This window comes from Triticum aestivum, chromosome 6B (assembly GCF_018294505.1).
Source record: "Triticum aestivum cultivar Chinese Spring chromosome 6B, IWGSC CS RefSeq v2.1, whole genome shotgun sequence".
Taxonomy (NCBI): domain Eukaryota; kingdom Viridiplantae; phylum Streptophyta; class Magnoliopsida; order Poales; family Poaceae; genus Triticum; species Triticum aestivum.
Window position 1 is genome coordinate 515,439,556 of NC_057810.1, and position 18,099 is coordinate 515,457,654.

The following is an 18,099-nucleotide window of genomic DNA, read 5'->3' on the forward strand; positions in this document are numbered from 1 at the left end:
AAAAATAGCCGTCCATTGTTGAAATAATTGTAAGTTCAACACGATGTCCTAGATAAGTTTGGGACAAAACCTAAAAAAACCCATGGAAATTCAAATGGTGAAAGTTCAAGTCGTAAAATGAGAGAAGCCCGGAACAACGTTGAAAAAATGCTAGTTAAAAAACACACACAAAAACACACGCGACAGCCACCCCAGTTCGGGCGTAGTAAGTATCTCAGTACGAGTTAAAAATGGTGATCCGTTCGGAATAAAAGAAATGGCAGAAATTCAAATTGTAAAAATTCAAGCAAAAAAGAAACCCCATGAAAATCCTGCTTAAGTACCTCACTACAAGTTGTAAAATGAGAGAAGTTCAGAACATTGTTGTCAAAAAAAATGTTGAGTTCAAAAAAAAGAAACAAAACAAAACATTTTCTTTTTGAACAAAATATCATTCAGTTCGATGATACAAACCATGCAAGTACAAGGGCGACGATACATTAAACCGTTGAAAATTTACGAGCAAAAGTATTACCCAAAAAACAGAGCAAAAGCTAGTTAGTGAAAATATGCTTAGTACAAACTCATGCAAACATCAGTATAAGTACTCTTTTTTCAGAATAATTCAAAATTACTCTATAAAAAATAGCTCAGTACAAACACACACATATATTAGTACGAGTACTCTGTTTTTCAAACGGGAAAACAACATGATCCGTCTTGCTGTATTCCAAATTACTATTAAACGGTTGCGAGGTAGAGAAAACGCCCAACATGACTAAGTTTCGCATTTTCAATAGCTATCCAACGTATATTATTTGCCCCATTTCGACAAACTTTAAAAAGAACCGTGTTCAAAACTAATTTTAACTATATTTGAATTCATATTTAAACCGTAAGGAATTAGAAAAAACTTTCTATACCAAAAGTTGCACATTTTCCATAGCTTTGCAATGCTGTATCATTTGCGTCAATCCGACAAACCGTTTGCAAAAAACAGTGAAAAAACATTTCGCCCAGAATTTCACTGTTTTTCAAATTACTTTTAAATCATATAGAATTTGAAAAAATAGTAGATATATGGAAGATGTGGATTTTCACAAGCTTTCCAACGCCATCTCATTTTCTCAATTCCGACAAACCGTTTGAAAATTAAGTCGAAAATACGATTCGTGTTTTCGGTTTTGAAAAAAATGGTATTTTCAAAACTGCTCTTAAATCATAATTTTTTTTGCAAAAACAAATTATAAGATTGTAATGTGGATGTCAAGAGTTTTCCGACAATATATTACACGCCCCATTTCGACAAAAAAAATGCAAAAAATTTTGAACTAAAGAAGACGATTTTTAACCGCAACAGAAAACATGAGTTCAACCACTCGAATTTCATCAGTTCAACCGCTTGAATTCATCAGTTCAAGTAGGGTAACCGAATAATATTCTGTTACGCGTAACAGAATAGCCCAGATGTGTGTGTGTGTGTCTATATATATATATATATATATATATGTTCTATATGCAATCCTATCGCACAACACACACGTCTTATTAGCAGCAATCATTTGTGTTATTATCGGCCTTCACACACATCTCTGGTTACAGACCTCTTTGTCGCGTATCACACACATCTTGTTAAATTGAACCGTTTCTGTTCTCTTGGCTCAACGCAAACAGTTCATCCGAGTGGACTGTTTGCCGTTTATTGCACACGTCTTGATCTGGTTGACCGTTTCTTTTGTTCCGCCTAATCACAAACAGTTCATTCAAGTGAACTGTATGCCGCGAATCACACACACCTTGATCTGGCTGACCGTTTCTGTTGTGTTACCTAATCACAAACATTTAATCCGAGTGAACTGTATGCCGTATATCGCACACACTTTCATCTGGCTGCCCATTTCTGTTGTTCTCGTCGCAAACATTTCATTGGAGTGAATCATATGCCCTCATCGCACACGTAAGTAAAATCCGAACCGTGTTTGATGTATCTTCCATCGCAAATGTTTTGCATCTTTTTTGATGGTTTTTTACATCTCTGTTTGTGATTAATGCATCACACACAATTTCGTCGAAGGGTCTCTGATTGTAGTGTCGCGTTAGCAGCATCCTGCAGTAGGGAGGGCTTGAGCCCTAGTATCCACTATATTCTGAGATTGATGTTGCTATGACTTTGCTATGCTTAATGCTTGTCACTGGGGCCCGAGTGTCATCATTACATATCTGAACCCTTTATGTTTTCACGAATATATTTGTGTTCTTGATCCTATCTTGCAAGTTATATGCACCTATTACGTGTTATGATCCGCATACACCAAGGTGACAATAATTGGGATTATTTTCGGTGATTACCGTAGTTTGCGGAGTTCATGTATTCACTATGTGTTAATGCTTTGTTCTGGTGCTCAATTAAAAGGAGGCCTTAATATCCCTTAGTTTCCTTGTGGACCCCGCTGCCACAGGAGGGACAAACGATGTCATGCAAGTTATTATCCTAAGCACATATGACTATATATGGAATAAATGCCTACATTACATTGATGAATTCGAGCTAGTTCTGTGTCGTCGTAGGTTATAACTGTTATATGATTAATGTCGTCCAACATAATTATCCATCACCGATCCAATGCCTACGACTATGCATACTGATCTTGCTAAGTTACTATCGTTGTTGCTGCTGTTGTCATAATCACTAGAAAACTGCTGCTGTTACTGTTACTAGTACATCTCCATCGTATCTATCTTTCCAAACTCTTTTGCCCTTATTTTGGACTCTAATTTGCATATTTGAATGGAACTAACCCGGACTGACGCTATTTTCAGCAGAATTTCCTTGGTGTTATTTTTGTGCAGAAATGAAAGTTCTTGGACTAACCTGAAAATTTACGAAGAATACTTTTGGAATAAATAAAAAATATTGGCGAAAGAACCAACTAGAGGGGACCCACCACATGTCCACAAGGGTGGAGGGCACACCCCTTACCTTGTGGGTCCCCTGGACCTCCTCCGACCCTAACTCCAACTCTATATATTCACGTCCAGGGAGAAAAAAACAAAGAGAAGGATTCATCGCGTATTACCATACGGAGCCACCGCCGCCGCCTCTTGTTCTTCATCGGGAGGGCTGATCTCAAGTCCGTTCGGGGCTCCGGAGAGGGGGATCTGTCGGCATCATCATCATCAACCTTCCTCCATCACCAATTTCATGATGCTCACTATCGTGCATGAGTAATTCCATTGTAGGCTTGCTGGACGGTGATGGGCTAGATAAGATTTATCATGTAATCAAGTTAATTTTGTTAGGGTTTATCCCTAGTATCCACTATGTCCTGAGATTGATGTTGATATGACTTTGCTATGTTTAATGCTTGTCACTAGGGCCCGAGTGCCATGAATTTGGATCTGAACCCTTTATGTGTTCATGAATATATTTGTGTTCTTGATCTGATCTTGCAAGTTGTAGACACCTATTACGAGTTATGACCCACATACCCCAAGGTGACAATAATTGGGATTCTTTCCGGTGATTACTGTAGTTTGAGGAGTTCATGTATTCACTCAGTGCTAATGCTTTGTTCCGGCTCTCTACTAAAAGGTGGCCTTAATATCCCTTAGTTTCCATTAGGACCCCGCTGCCACGGGAGGGTAGGACAAAAGATGTCATGCATTTTCTTTTCCATAAGCACGTATGACTGTATTCGAAATACATGCCTACATTTGATTGATGAATTAGAGCTAGTTCTGTGTCACCCTAGGTTATAACTGTTGCATGATGAATGCCATCCGACATGATTATCCATCACTGATCCATTGCCTACAAGCTTTTCACATATTGATCTTTGTTCAGTTACTTTTCCGTTGCCACTATTACAATTGCTGCAAAACTGCTACGGTTACTTTTGCCACCAACCGTTACTTCCATACTACTTTGCTACCAAATACTTTGCTGCAGATATTAAGTCTTTCAGGTGTGGTTGAATTGACAACTCAACTGCTAATACTTGAGAATATTCTTTGGCTCCCCTTGTGTTGAATCAATAAATTTGGGTTGAATACTCTACCCTTGAAAATTGTTGCGATCCCCTATACTTGTGGGTTATCAGTTACCACTACTATCAAAATATCATACTATTGTGCTACTGATCACTCTACTACTGATATTTGGTTCTCCAGGTGTGGTTGAATTAACAACTCAACTGCTAATACTTGAAAATATTCTTTGACTTCCCTTGTGTCGAATCAATAAATTTGGGTTGAATACTCTACCCTCGAAAACTATTATGATACCCTATACATGTGGGTTATCATGTACAAGATGTACCGAGAGGGATCAAGTGATCCCATTGTATGGTAAGCATTGTCTACCCTTGGTTTACTAACCCATGGTCTACATGAGAGTTCTATGTGGGGTTAGGTATGTTTCCATGGGCGTGCATCAAAAGGAAAATCTCATATAACCCATGGAGGATGACATCAAGTGGCGATCATCATCAAAATTGTGGTGTGCAAGTTCAAGTGGACCATCATGAAGAGATCATGCTTGAAGCTTGCCATCCATTGTGGTGACAATGGACTTGAGAAGATGTGCCTTAGAGTGGCTCACCCATAGTGGAGTATGGGGAGCAATCAACTAGTCTTCATTGAGCTAATGCAATCAAGAAAGGTGGTCCAACTTGAGGAAGTCAAGATCGTCATCATATAGCTCAAGTGGACTATGTGCAAGGCAAAGGTTTGCCCTTGATAGGTTTTCTATTTTACCGGTATCATGATGGTAGTTGGGAGATTGGGTTATATGATCGATTGTCGTACTATCAAGGGGGGCTCTCAAGTAAGTAGCTTGATCATATTGTTCGTAGAGAGGTAAAACCATTGCATCCTTGCATCATATTTCTTGGTTCTTGTTTGATTTTTCTCTGTGTGAGTTCTAGAGCTTATGGTCATCTTCATGACAAGCTCCAGTTCATCGAAAATGGAGTTCATATGCATCTTCTATGATGTTTTCGACGATGGAGTTTATGTTGGTTCTTCACTGATGGAGGTTTCACACCTCTATATCTTAGGCATACTCCCCTTGCCACTTCTTAGTATGCTATTGGATAGTACTTGTCGTCTATCTAACAAGCTTGAGTTTGCTCATTTCGGAGCCCGCATGCAGAAGTTATGGCAATTTTAGTCTTAGGACCGTTTTTCTATGCTTAGGTGATAGTACTGCTCGGTGCCACGGTAATACCGCTTAGGCAGTACTTCCACTATGGACTACCGTTACTAATGCCGCTTGGGAAATCATTTATGTGCTCCTTTCTGTTGCCTATTTTCTTTTAGTGGTAGTTGCACGATAGTAGTCAGGTAGTGCCGCTTAAGTGGTACTTCCGCATTCTACTACTATGCCTAGTACTGCTTAGGAAATACCTTATGTGTTGGTTTATGGTTGCCCACTTTGCCTAAGCGGTAGTAGAGTGGATGTTGGGCGGCAGTACCGCTCCGGTGGCACTACCGACCTCTGCTATGTGATCTGTTATGTATTTTTCTGCAACTACCACCCAAGCGGTAGTACTGCTCCTTGGAGTGGTAGTATCGCATGTGTGCGGTCTGAGCACATAATGGTTGGATTTGTCCCCACCAAGGTTGTCAAAATCTAGATTTTACTCTTAGAATCTTACGATTCTGAGATTCTACACAAGGCAATACGACCCAAGTCGTTTAAAAGATCGTATACAGTAGGGTCGCTACTGGATCGCGCTTCAAGTCATGGGGTTGTGTGGAATCGCGAGCAAGTACAGATCCTGAGCGACCAAAACTTTTGTTTCAATATTGGCCGTCTATCCATGTTGTACGGTGGATAGTCTGGTCCAGCTTCAATATTTTACCCTAAATTCCTTCTCGATCTATGGCGGCCGTCTGCTCGTATTCCTCTTCCCGATGAGCAGATAGCGCAGAAAGCAAAGACAGGTTGTGGAATATGATATCGATGATGTCTCTTCTGATGATGAATGGATAACTGAAAAAGAAGAGCATGTCCTTCCTCCACAAAAGGAATGGATCCGTTCTCTTGAGAGGATTTCTCATAATGAAGCTGCTATGGACAAAGAAAATGAAAGTGACATTGAAAATGATGTAGAAAATATTGTCAACAGCCTGGCTGAAACAAGTACGAAAAGTTCTTTTGATGAAGCAAGTTTATTATTCTTCCATGTTCCTTTTACATAGTTACTGACTATTATTTTGGATTTTTCATAGGTGATGGTGATCTTGGGGTGGATCAAGATCTTGATGCACCTACTTATGAAGATGCTGATGGTGAAAACAACAATACCAGCGAGCAAAATGTTCTTGATGGCAACAGTTCAGGACCTTCCTCGTACTGTGTTGGGAGTTCTAGTGGTACAATACCACCTATGAATGAGGACGATGATATCAACTTAGACGACTTGTACTGATTAAGTTGGCTTCTATTTCTAGTTGGTTAAAACCTTTGTGCTTGTCGAAAATTTGGGTTGGATGCCCTTTGTTTGCTTTTGGACATGTCAGTATGCCACTTTTAATTTGAGGTTCAGAATATTTTGATATTTATTTTTCATGGCTTGTTTTTGTTAATTTTATATTGAAAACATGCTCATGTACAAGGATATGCATTAATTATTCAAAATAGGTTGTAAACTGTAACATATACACTCATCCAACCTTTTAAATAAATGGGAAATTACGAAAACGCACTTTTTGGTAGAATCAGGTAGGATCTTAGATTCTATGCCGATTCTACGATTTGTGATCCTACGAGAACACCTCCGATCCGATTCAGGATCACGATTTTGACAACCTTGGTCCCCACCTATAAAAGGGGGTATTCTTCCCCCATAGACCAAACACTTGGAGCTCGTGTTATTCCCCATTGTTGACCTTCTTCGAGTTTGCTTTCTCTCAATCCCTCCAATGATTCTTGCTAGTTCTTGAGGGAAAAGATAGAGGGGACCAAGATCTACATTTCCACCAATCACTTTCTCCTATATGTGAGGGGAACCCATTGGATCTAGATCTTGGAGTTCTTTATGTTCTCTTTTTTGTTCTTCCTCTCACTTTCCTCCATAGCATTAATTCTTGCGGTGGGATTTGAGAGAGAAGGACTTGGGCATTCTGTATGCCCTTGCCATTGCATTTGGTGCATCGACATGAGTTCTCCAATATTATATGGAAGTGAAGCTGAGAGGCTTATTACTCTTGGGTGTTTGGGTACCCTAGAGCTTGTTCCTCTTGGGTGCTTTAGTTCCCTAGACGGTTGGTGTCACAGAGCTCTATCATTGTGGTGAAAAGCTCTGGGACAAGCTTCGGGGTCTCCAATTAAGTTGTGGAGATTTCCCCGAGCGATTTGTACCGCCTACGATGACTGCTCCCAAGGTTGCCAAAGTGTATGGGTTCGGTGACCGCCCCCAAGGGTTGCCATTTGTACGGGTTTGGTAACCGCCCTCAAGGGTGTTGGGTACATTGCATGGAAAACAAAAAAAATCTACGCGAACACAAGATCTATCAATGAAGATGCATAGGTATGAGAGGAGGAGAGCATCTACATACCCTAGTAGATCGTTAAGCGGAAGCGTATATAACGCGGTTGATGTAGCCGTACTCTTCGCGATCCGATCACGATCCAACCGATCTAGTGCCGAACAGACGACACCTTCGAGTTTAGCACATGTGCGGCTCGATGATGTCTCCTCCTTCTTGATCTAGCAAGAGGGAGAAGATAAGTATATGGGATGACAACCAACACAACGACATGGTGGTGATGGTGGTGGTGAAGCACCGACAACGCTTCGCTAAGCGTCACCAAGACGAGGCAGTGGAACTATGGAGTAACGGGAGATAGAGGGGCGCCAAGGGCTTTGTGTCTCCTCTTGGGGCGCCCCTCCCCTCTATATATAGGTGGAGGGGCGTGGGCAACAGCCCCTCCAAACCCTAGGGTGCAGCCAAGGGGGGAGGAGGTGGAATCCTAGTCCTCCTTCCCTTTCATACAAAGGTGGACTTTCCACCTGTCCCAACTGCATGGGCCTTGAGGTACTTGTGTGCGCCTGGCCCAATAAGGCCATGGCACCTCTCCTCAGCCCATGCTGACCCTTGGGAGGTGGTGGAACCCTTGGTGGACTTCCGGACTCCTGTGGAAGTTTTTGGAACATTCAGGAAGCTTCCCGGCGCAATACCAAAAAAACTGAAACTTTTTTCGGAACCTTGAAAACACCTTTCCATATATAAATCTTTACATCCCGACCATTCTGAGACTCCTTGTGACGTCCGGGATCTCATCCGGGACTATGAACAACATTCAGTTACCAATCGTCAAATATCCCAATACTACTCTAGCGTCAACGAACATTAAGCGTCCGACCCTATGGGTTTAGGAATCATGTAGTCATGACCGAGACACCTCCCTGGTCAATTACCAATAGCTGTGGATGTCCATATTGGTTCCTACATATTCCATGAAGATCTTTTGTCAGTTGAACCACAATGTCAAGGATTCGGTTAATCCCGTATGCAGTTCCCTTTGTCCATTGGTATGTTACTTGCCCGAGATTCAATCATCGGTATCTCATACCTAGTTCAATCTCGTCACCAGCAAGTCTCTTTACTCGTTATTTAATACAAGATCCCATGACTAACTCCTTAGTCACATTGCTTGCAAGCCTCTTGTGATGTTGTGTTACCGAGTGGGCCCGGAGATACCTCTCCGTCAAATGGAGTGACAAATCCCAGTCTCGATCCATGCCAACCCAACAGACACCCTCAGAGATACCTGTAGAGCACCTTTATGATCACCCAATTATGAAGTGACGTTTGATAGCACACAAGGTATTCCTATGGTATCCAGGAGTTGCATGATGTCATGGTCGAAGGAACAGATACTTGATATGAAGAAAGCTATAGCAAATAACTTGAACGATCTAATGCTAAGCTTACGGTTGGGTCTAGTCCATCACATCATTCTACCCATGATGTGATCATGTTATCAAATGACAACTCATGTCTATGGCTAGGAAACCTTAACCATCTTTGATCAACGAGCTAGTCTAGTAGAGACTTACTAGGGACATGGTATTTGTTTATGTTTCCACACATGTATTTAAGTTTCCGGTCAATACAATTCTAGCATGAATAATAAACCTTTATCATGATTAAGGAAATATAAAATAACAACTTTATTATTGCCTCTAGGGCATATTTCTAACAGTCTCCCACTTGCACTAGAGTCAATAATATGGATTACATAGTAATGAATCTAACACCCATGAAGTCTTGGTGCTGATCATGTTTTGCCCGCAGAAGAGGTTTAATCAACGGGTCTGCCACATTCAGATTCGTATGTACTTTGCAAATTTCTATGTCTCCATCCTTGACAGATTCACGGATGGAGTTGAAGCGGTGCTTGATGTGTTTGGTTCTCTTGTGAAACCAGGATTCCTTGGCTAAGGCAATCACTCCAGTGTTGTCACAAAAGATTGTCATTGGACCCGATGCACTGGGCACTACACCAAGATCGGATATGAACTCCTTCATCCAGACTCCTTCATGCGCTGCTTGTGAAGCAACTATGTACTCTGCTTCACATGTAGATCCTGCCACGACACTCCGCTTATAACTGCACCAACTGATAGCTCCACCATTCAATATAAATACGCATCTACTTAGAGTCATCCAGATCTGTGTTGATGCTAGCACCGACGTAACCCTTTATGAAAAGCTCTTCATTACCTCCATAAATGAGAAACATATCCTTGGTCCTTTTTAGGTACTTCAGGACATTCTTGACCGATGTCCAGTGACCCACTCCTGGATTAGTTTGGTACATCCTGGCCAAACTTATGGCAAGGCACACATCAGGTCTGGTACACAGCATGGCATACATAATAGAACCTATGGCTGAGGCATGGGGAATGACGTTCATTCTCTCTCTATCTTCTGTCGTGGTCGGACTTTGAGTCTTACTCAATTTCACAACTTGCAACAGGCAAGAACCTTATCTTTGACTGGTCCATTTTGAACTTCTTCAGAACTTTGTCAAGGTATGGGCTTTGTGGAAGTCCTATTAAGCATCTCGATCTATACATATAGATCTTGATGCCCAATATGTAAGTGATACGTCCCCAACATATCTATAATTTATGAAGCATTCATGCCTTTATATTATCTGTTTTGGATGTTTATGGGCTTTACTAAGCACTTCTATATTATTTTTTGGGACTAACCTATTAACCGGAGGCCCAGCCCAAATTGCTGTTTTCTTGCCTATTTCAGTGTTTCGAAGAAAAGGAATATCAAACGGAGTCCAAACGGAATGAAACCTTCGGGAGAGTTATTTTTGGAACGGAAGCAATCCAAGAGACTTGGAGTGTACGTAAGGGAAGCAGCGAGGAAGCCACGAGGTAGGGAGGCACGCCCTACCTCCCTGGGCGTGCCCCCCACCCTCGTGGGCCCCTCGTGGCTCCCCTGACCGACTTCTTTCGCCTATATATGTCCATATACCCTAAAAACATCGAGGAGCACAATAGATCGGGAGTTCCACCGCCGCAAGCCTCTGTAGCCACCAAAAACCAATCGGGACCCTATTCTCGCACCCTGCCGGAGGGGGGATCCCTCACCAGTGGCCATCTTCATCATCTCGGCGCTCTCCATGACGAGGAGGGAGTAGTTCACCCTCGGGGCTGAGGGTATGTACCAGTAGCTATGTGTTTGATCTCTCTCTCTCTCTCTCTCTCTCTCTCTCTCTCTCTCGTGTTCTTGATTCGACACGATCTTGATGTATCGCGAGCTTTGCTATTATAGTTGGATCTTATGATGTTTCTCCCCCTCTACTCTCTTGTAATGGATTGAGTTTTCCCTTTGAAGTTATCTTATCGGATTGAGTCTTTAAGGATTTGAGAACACTTTATGTATGTCTTGCATGTGCTTACCTGTGGTGACAATGGGATATTCACGTGATCTACTTGATGTATTTTTTTGTGATCAACTTGCGGGTTCCATAACATTGTGAACTTATGCATAGGGGTTGGCACGCGTTTTCGTCTTGACTCTCCGATAGAAACTTTGGGGCACTCTTTTAAGTACTTTGTGTTGGTTGAATAGATGAATCTGAGATTGTGTGATGCATATCATATAATCATACCCACGGATACTTGAGGTGACATTGGAGTATCTAGGTGACATTAGGGTTTTGGTTGATTTGTGTCTTAAGGTGTTATTCTAGTACGAACTCTATGATAGATCGAACGGAAAGAATAGCTTCGTGTTATTTTACTACGGACTCTTGAATAGATCGATCAAAAAGGATAACTTTGAGGTGGTTTCGTACCCTACCATAATTTCTTCGTTTGTTCTCCGCTATTAGTGACTTTGGAGTGACTCTTTGTTGCATGTTGAGGGATAGTTATATGAACCAGTTATGTTATTATTGTTGAGAGAACTTGCACTAGTGAAAGTATGAACCCTAGGCCTTGTTTCCTAGCATTGCAATACCGTTTACGCTCACTTTTATCATTAGTTACCTTGATGTTTTTATATTTTCAGATTACAAAAACCTATATCTACCATCCATATTGCACTTGTATCACCATCTCTTCGCCGAACTAGTGCACCTATACAATTTACCATTGTATTGGGTGTGTTGGGGACACAAGAGACTCTTTGTTATTTGGTTGCAGGGTTGCTTCAGAGAGACCATCTTCATCCTACGCCTCCCACAGATTGGTAAACCTTAGGTCATCCACTTGAGGGAAATTTTCTACTGTCCTACAAACCTCTGTACTTGGAGGCCCAACCACGTCTACAAGAAGAAGGCTGTGTAGTAGACATCAATCTCATTTTTGGCGCTGTTGCCAGGGAGGTGAGTGCTTGAAGGTATATCTTTAGATCTTGCAATCGAATCTTTTTGTTTCATGTTTTATCACTAGTTTAGTTTATAAAATAAAACTACAAAAAAATGGAATTGAGTTTGCCTCATACGCTGCATCTTTTTAATCTTTCGTGAGAATGATGGAAAGGAAAACTGTGCTCAAGTGCTAGAAGAAGAAGTCTATAAAACGTTTGGGACTAAATCTTTGAATGATGAACATGATTTCAATGTTGTTAGTATGAACTCTTTGAATATCCATAGTACTAATGATGATTGCACTAGTCATGATGAAAATGTCACTTATAAGCATGTCAATTTTTGTGGAGTGCATAGAGTTTGCAAGTACACATCAAATAGGGAGGATAGATTTTGCAAGAGGCATAAGTATTTAGAAATTAAATGGTTGCAAGAAAGGCTAGATGTTTGTGCTGAAAATTTAAAATTTCTTTGCCGTACTTGTGAACTTTGCAATGAACATGGTCATTTACATCTCCGATGAAAATTGTTTCATGATCGAATCGTGTCCAAAAATTCTGATGGTTTGATTTCCCTTGCACATCATAATGAACTTAGTTTGCTTTTGGGTTATGAAGAAATAAAATGTTTAACTAAGAACCTTCCAGTATTTGCCCTTGAAAAAGCTCTTGATTTTGATCTAGAGGAAATTTATATGTATTATGCGGTGAATTGCATTGAAAATCCTTATATTGCCAATTACATAAAGAAAAGAAGCAAATAGAAGATGAAGAGAACACTAATGAAAGGGAAGAAACTTCCCAATATCCTCCTATTATTTCTTATGATGAATCGGGTAACGAGGAGGAGCTTTCTATTCAACCAATCTCATTAATAAGGAGCTCAAAGAAGAGGGTTAAACCCACACATGATGTGAAGAAGAAAAAGAAAAGACGGAGAAGCAAAGGTAGAAAGGTATCCATCCCAAATGATGTTGCTCCTACTACTCATTGTGATGATGATAATTGCTATACTATTGGTGTTATCCATACTATTAATGATGAGAGTGATTATGCTTATGATATGAAAAGGCCCAAGCTTGGGGAAGCTATGTTTGATGAGAATGACATATTTGAGAATATATTTGCTGCAATTAATGTTTGTCCCAAGCTTGGGGATGCTATGTTTAATGAAGATGATATTTTTAGCCTCCCAAGTTTTTATATGCAAATTTGTTATGATGATAGCATGCCTCCTACTTATGATGATTACATTGATGAAAGTGTGTTTGAAAGAGTGTTAACTTTAGGAAGTAATGATCCCACTATTTTGGAGGATGTTGATGAATATTAAAGTGGATTTGGAGAGGTCATGACTTTATTTAGTGATGATTCCACTATCTTGGAAGAGGTTTCAATCAATTATGATGAGAACGAAGTTGCTACTTATGATGATTATTGTGATGAAACTTATGCTATAAAAATTAGTGATAATTATATTTATAAAATTGGTCATGATTATGATTACCCTTTTTCTGAACATTACTCTTTTTATGTGGAAAAAATTTATAGTATTCGAGTCTCTTATGATACTCCCACTATCCCGAATGAGAAGAATTTTGCTTATGTGGAGAGTAGTAAATTTTCTATGCAAGTAGATCATGGAAAGAATGATTTAGGTGTTGGTTATATTGTTGAATTCATTCATGATGCTACTGAAAATTATTATGAGGGAGGAACATATGCTTGTAGGAATTGCAATAATATCAAGTTTCCTCTCTATGTGTTGAAAATCTTGAAGATTTGCTTATTTTGCCTTCCTATGCTAGTTGATTATTGTTCCCATAAGTTGTTTGAAAACAAAATCCCTATGCATAGGAAGTGGGTTAGACTTAAATGTGCTAGTCATATTCTTCATGATGCTCTCTTTATGTTTCAATTCTTATCTTTTATGTGAGCATCAGTGTCATCATCATGCCTAGCTAGAAAGACATTAAAGAAAAGCGCTTGTTGGGAGACAACCCAATATTTACCCTTACTATTTTAGTGTGTCCACATGATTATGCTACTGTAGTAATCATGTTTTATAGCTTTTGTTTCGATAAAGTGCCAAGTAAGACCTTTAGGATAGCTTACGGTGATAGTTGTGTTGATCCTGCTGAAAATCAGAAACTTTTGCACCCAGTAAATTAGTTTTGATAATTCACAGAAACGTGCTTCTGATCTGATTATTTTTGCTCTAGATTGGTACACAAATTTCTCAGGCTTTCCAAATTTGGTGGAAGTTTTGGAGTTCCAGAAGTATACGTTTGATACAGATTACTACAGACTGTTCTGTTTTTGACAGATTCTGTTTTCTATGTGTTGTTTGCTTATTTTGATGAATCTATGAGTAGTATCGGAGGGTATGAACCATAGAGAAGTTGGAATACAGTAGATATTACACCAATATGAATTTAGAATGAGTTCATAACAGTACCTAAGTGGTGATTTATTTTCTTATAATAACGGAGCTTAGGAGTTTTCTGTTAAGTTTTGTGTTGTGAAGTTTTCAAGTTTTGGGTAAAGATTCGATGGACTATGGAATAAGGAGTGGCAAGAGCCTAATCTTGGGGATGCCCAAGGAACCCCAAGGCAATATTCAAGGACAAACAAGATCCTAAGCTTGGGGATGCCCCGGATGGCATCCCCTCTTTCGTCCTCGTTCATCGGTAACTTTACTTGGAGCTATATTTTTATTCACCACATGATATGTGTTTTTCTTGGAGCGTCATTTTGTTTTGTTATTATTTGCTTGCTGTTATTTATAATAATGTTTTGCATCTATATTTTCAATAAAAATATCAAGGATAGCCTTTACCATGCTTATTTTGCAAGTTTACATGTTGCTGTTTCAAAACAGAAAGTTTACCGCTGTTGCAAAAATTCCCTAGAAAAGTCAGAAAATGATAAAATGTTGAAACTTTTTGCGTATTGAGGTCTGATAAATCTCCTACAGTGTGGTATTTTTCTCATAATTGTTGGAGTTAGGGAAGTATGATGAATCTTGCATTCTTTACAGACTATACTGTTTTGGCAGATTGCTGTTATGTTTGCATTGTTTGCGTATGTTTGCTTGTTTAATGATTCTATTTGAGGATAGGAGTATTAAATATGCAGAGGCATTTAGCATGAAATGTTGAATAATAATTTTAATGATTTGCTACAGTAGAGAATGATAAGGTTTTGCATTGGTTTATACTAACTTACGTCACGAGTTCTTGTTGAGTTTGGTGTGGATGAAGCTTTCGAGATTTAGGAAACCGAGATATAAAAGGAATTAAGGAGACACAAAAGCTCAAGCTTGGGGATGCCCAAGGCACCCCAAGATAATATTTCAAGAATTCTCGAGCATCAAAGCTTGGGGATGCCCCGTTAGGCATCCCACCTTTCTTCTTCAACAACTATCGGTTAGTATCGGTTGAACCTAAGTTTTTGCTTCTTCACATGAGTTGTGCTATCCTTGCAATATCATTTTATTTTGATTTGCTTGCTATTTAAATAAATACCAAGATCTGAAATTCTTAAATGTTAGAGAGTCTTCACATAGCTACATAATTATTTAACTACTCACTGATCTTCACTTATATCTTTTTGGAGTAGCTTGTCATTTACTCATGTGCTTCACTTTTGTCCTATGAATAAATGGTTGAATGAGTTGAATGTCATAAATCTGAAACTATATATGTCTCATATGCTTATCCCATGGGGAGTAATGACTTCACATCTAAGAAGTAGAGGTAGTAAATTTATTGAAAGTTAAGAAACATAGTATTGGTCACTTGAACAATTCATGAAAGAATATTGAAGGAAGAGAGATTTCACATATAAATATACTATCTTAGACATCTTCTATGATTGTGAGCCCCATTAATTATTTCCAAACCTGAGCAAATTAGTTGAAATTGGACAAGGAAGACAACATAATGAGTTATGCTTGGGTATATTTGTATAGAAGTTATATTGTTATAGATCCTCCAACATGTGGTGCTTGCTTTTTAGAATCCTTTGCTAGCCAAAATATTTGTACTAAGCGGGAATACTGCTTGTGCATCCAAATCCCTTGAACCAAGTTTCTTCCATGAGTGTCCACCATATCTACCTATATGCGGTATTTACCCGCCGTTCCAAGTAAATTTGCATGTGCCAAACTCTAAACCTTCAAATAATAATATGTTTTGTATGCCCGAATCGCTCATGTAGCGACTAGGGGCTGTTAGTATCTTCCATGCTAGGTGGGTTATTCTCACGATGAGTGGTCTCCGCTCATCATTCACGAGAAAAATGGCTGGTAATTGGGATGCCCAGTCCCATGATCAAAAGATCAAAATCAAATCGAAATAATTGCAAACAAAACATCCCCAGGATTGTTGTTAGTTGGAGGCACCCGTTGTTTCGGGCAAGCCATGGATTGATGATTGTTGGTGGATGGGGAGTAAAAAATTTACCATTCTATTTGGGAACCGCCTATAATGTATCCAGTATGGAAGAAACTGGGAACCCTTGGTTGTTATGTCGACAATGAAAGCATATCTCTCAAAATTATTTAACTCTATTTCAAAATCGAGCTCTCGCACCTCTGCAAATCCCTGCTTCCCTCTGCGAAGGGCCTATCTTTTACTTTTATGCAAGAGTCAGTAGTATTCCTTCTCATTCCAATCTACTCTTTAGTTGGCAAGCTTCCTGTGTAACGCCCCGGATGTACTTTCCATAATTGTAACTCCAATTCTTGCCATTTCCGGCTATGTGATATATTATTTCCTTCGTGGTTGGGTTTTTGTCTTTTGTTTTGCATGTTGTTCATGTCTTGCATTTCATCTCATAGCATCATCCGCATTGCATCTGCATGTTTTCATAAAAACCTCGTAGCCGTTCGTAGTTACCGCTTTTCTCTTTGTCTTCATTGACCTGTTGTCAGACCGCTTGTCCTTGTTGACCTTCTCTCAGACCAATAGGACCCCTCTCTTCTCTCTTTCTCCGAGACCAACAAAACCCCCCTTGTCCCCGTGGCCTTTCATCAGACCCCATTGTTTTTGTTTTCCCCTCTTGTCTAAATGCCCACCCTCTCTGCACAGCCACCAACCCCTTTGTGTGCGTCCGAAACTGCCCCGATCCCGACCCGCATGGTCATGACTAATGGGTCCGGATCATCCCCAGACATTACTAAGACATCTCTATTTTATTAATTGGACTTCCCTAGCCTATTCTTCCGTCCATCCGATTACGATCGGAGGGACGAGATAGCCCCTAGCCTAACCCACCCTCTATATATACTAGTCTAAACCGAGACCAAATCCCTAATTTCTAGGGATCCTCCTAGCCGCCACCACCACTCTCTCCCGCATCTTCATCGGAATCCTCCCAGATCCATCCCCACCACCACCAGCCTCCGACCCTCTCCCTCGATTTCCCCAGCGAGCCAACCACCATAGCGCAGCCACCCGAATCCTGCAGCGCCCCTCCTTCTCCTGCACGAGCCCTGCCTCGTCCCTGGCCTCCTCCTTGCCTCGCTGTCCGAAGACCAGCGCCGCCGCCGGCAACCACCAGGTCGTCCCGCTCCCTGCCATCTCCCTCCTCTTGCTTTCTCTGCTTCCTCTAGATGCCTCTCACCTCTCGGCCTCTCTCTCTGTTCAAGCAGGAGCACACCAGCGCCATGGAAGCCTCCCGATGGACCCCGGCCTCCTCCCCGCCTCGCCGGAGCAAGCCAGCATGTAGGCCCCCGCCGCGCCCTCTCCTTCCTCCCGTTCACGTTTCTTCTTCTCTCATGGTCTCTCTCTCCTGTGGATCACAGGAATCCTGCCGCCGTCGTTCAAGCCCCTCGAGCGCCCAGATTCACTTGTCTCCGTCGCCTCCCCGTGTTCCCCTTATCGCCTTCGTCCTTGCTATCTCAGGCCAGATCCGGAGGTTCGCCGCCCCTCTCTGTCCCCGCCGTCCCCGTCGCTTGCTGCCGCCAAATTCCCCGCCGCTGCTACCGTTCCCCTGCCATGGCGTCTCGGCCTCCTCTGCTCCCGCACCTGAGGCCCCGAGCACCTGCAGCTCGACCCCGTCCACCGAGCTCCCTGCCGTGTCGGAGTCCCGCCGCTTCCTTTCCCTGCATCGCCGCCAAGGCCCTCTTCGCCCGGATCCTGTCGCCGGCAGCCATTCCCGTTGTTCGTCGCCATGAACTTGCAGCTCCTTCTATTCTTCAAAAACGAGCAGCAGCAGCAGCTCGCCCGCCCTTCGCCTGCGTTGACCCCGTCCTCGACCGCGCCAGCG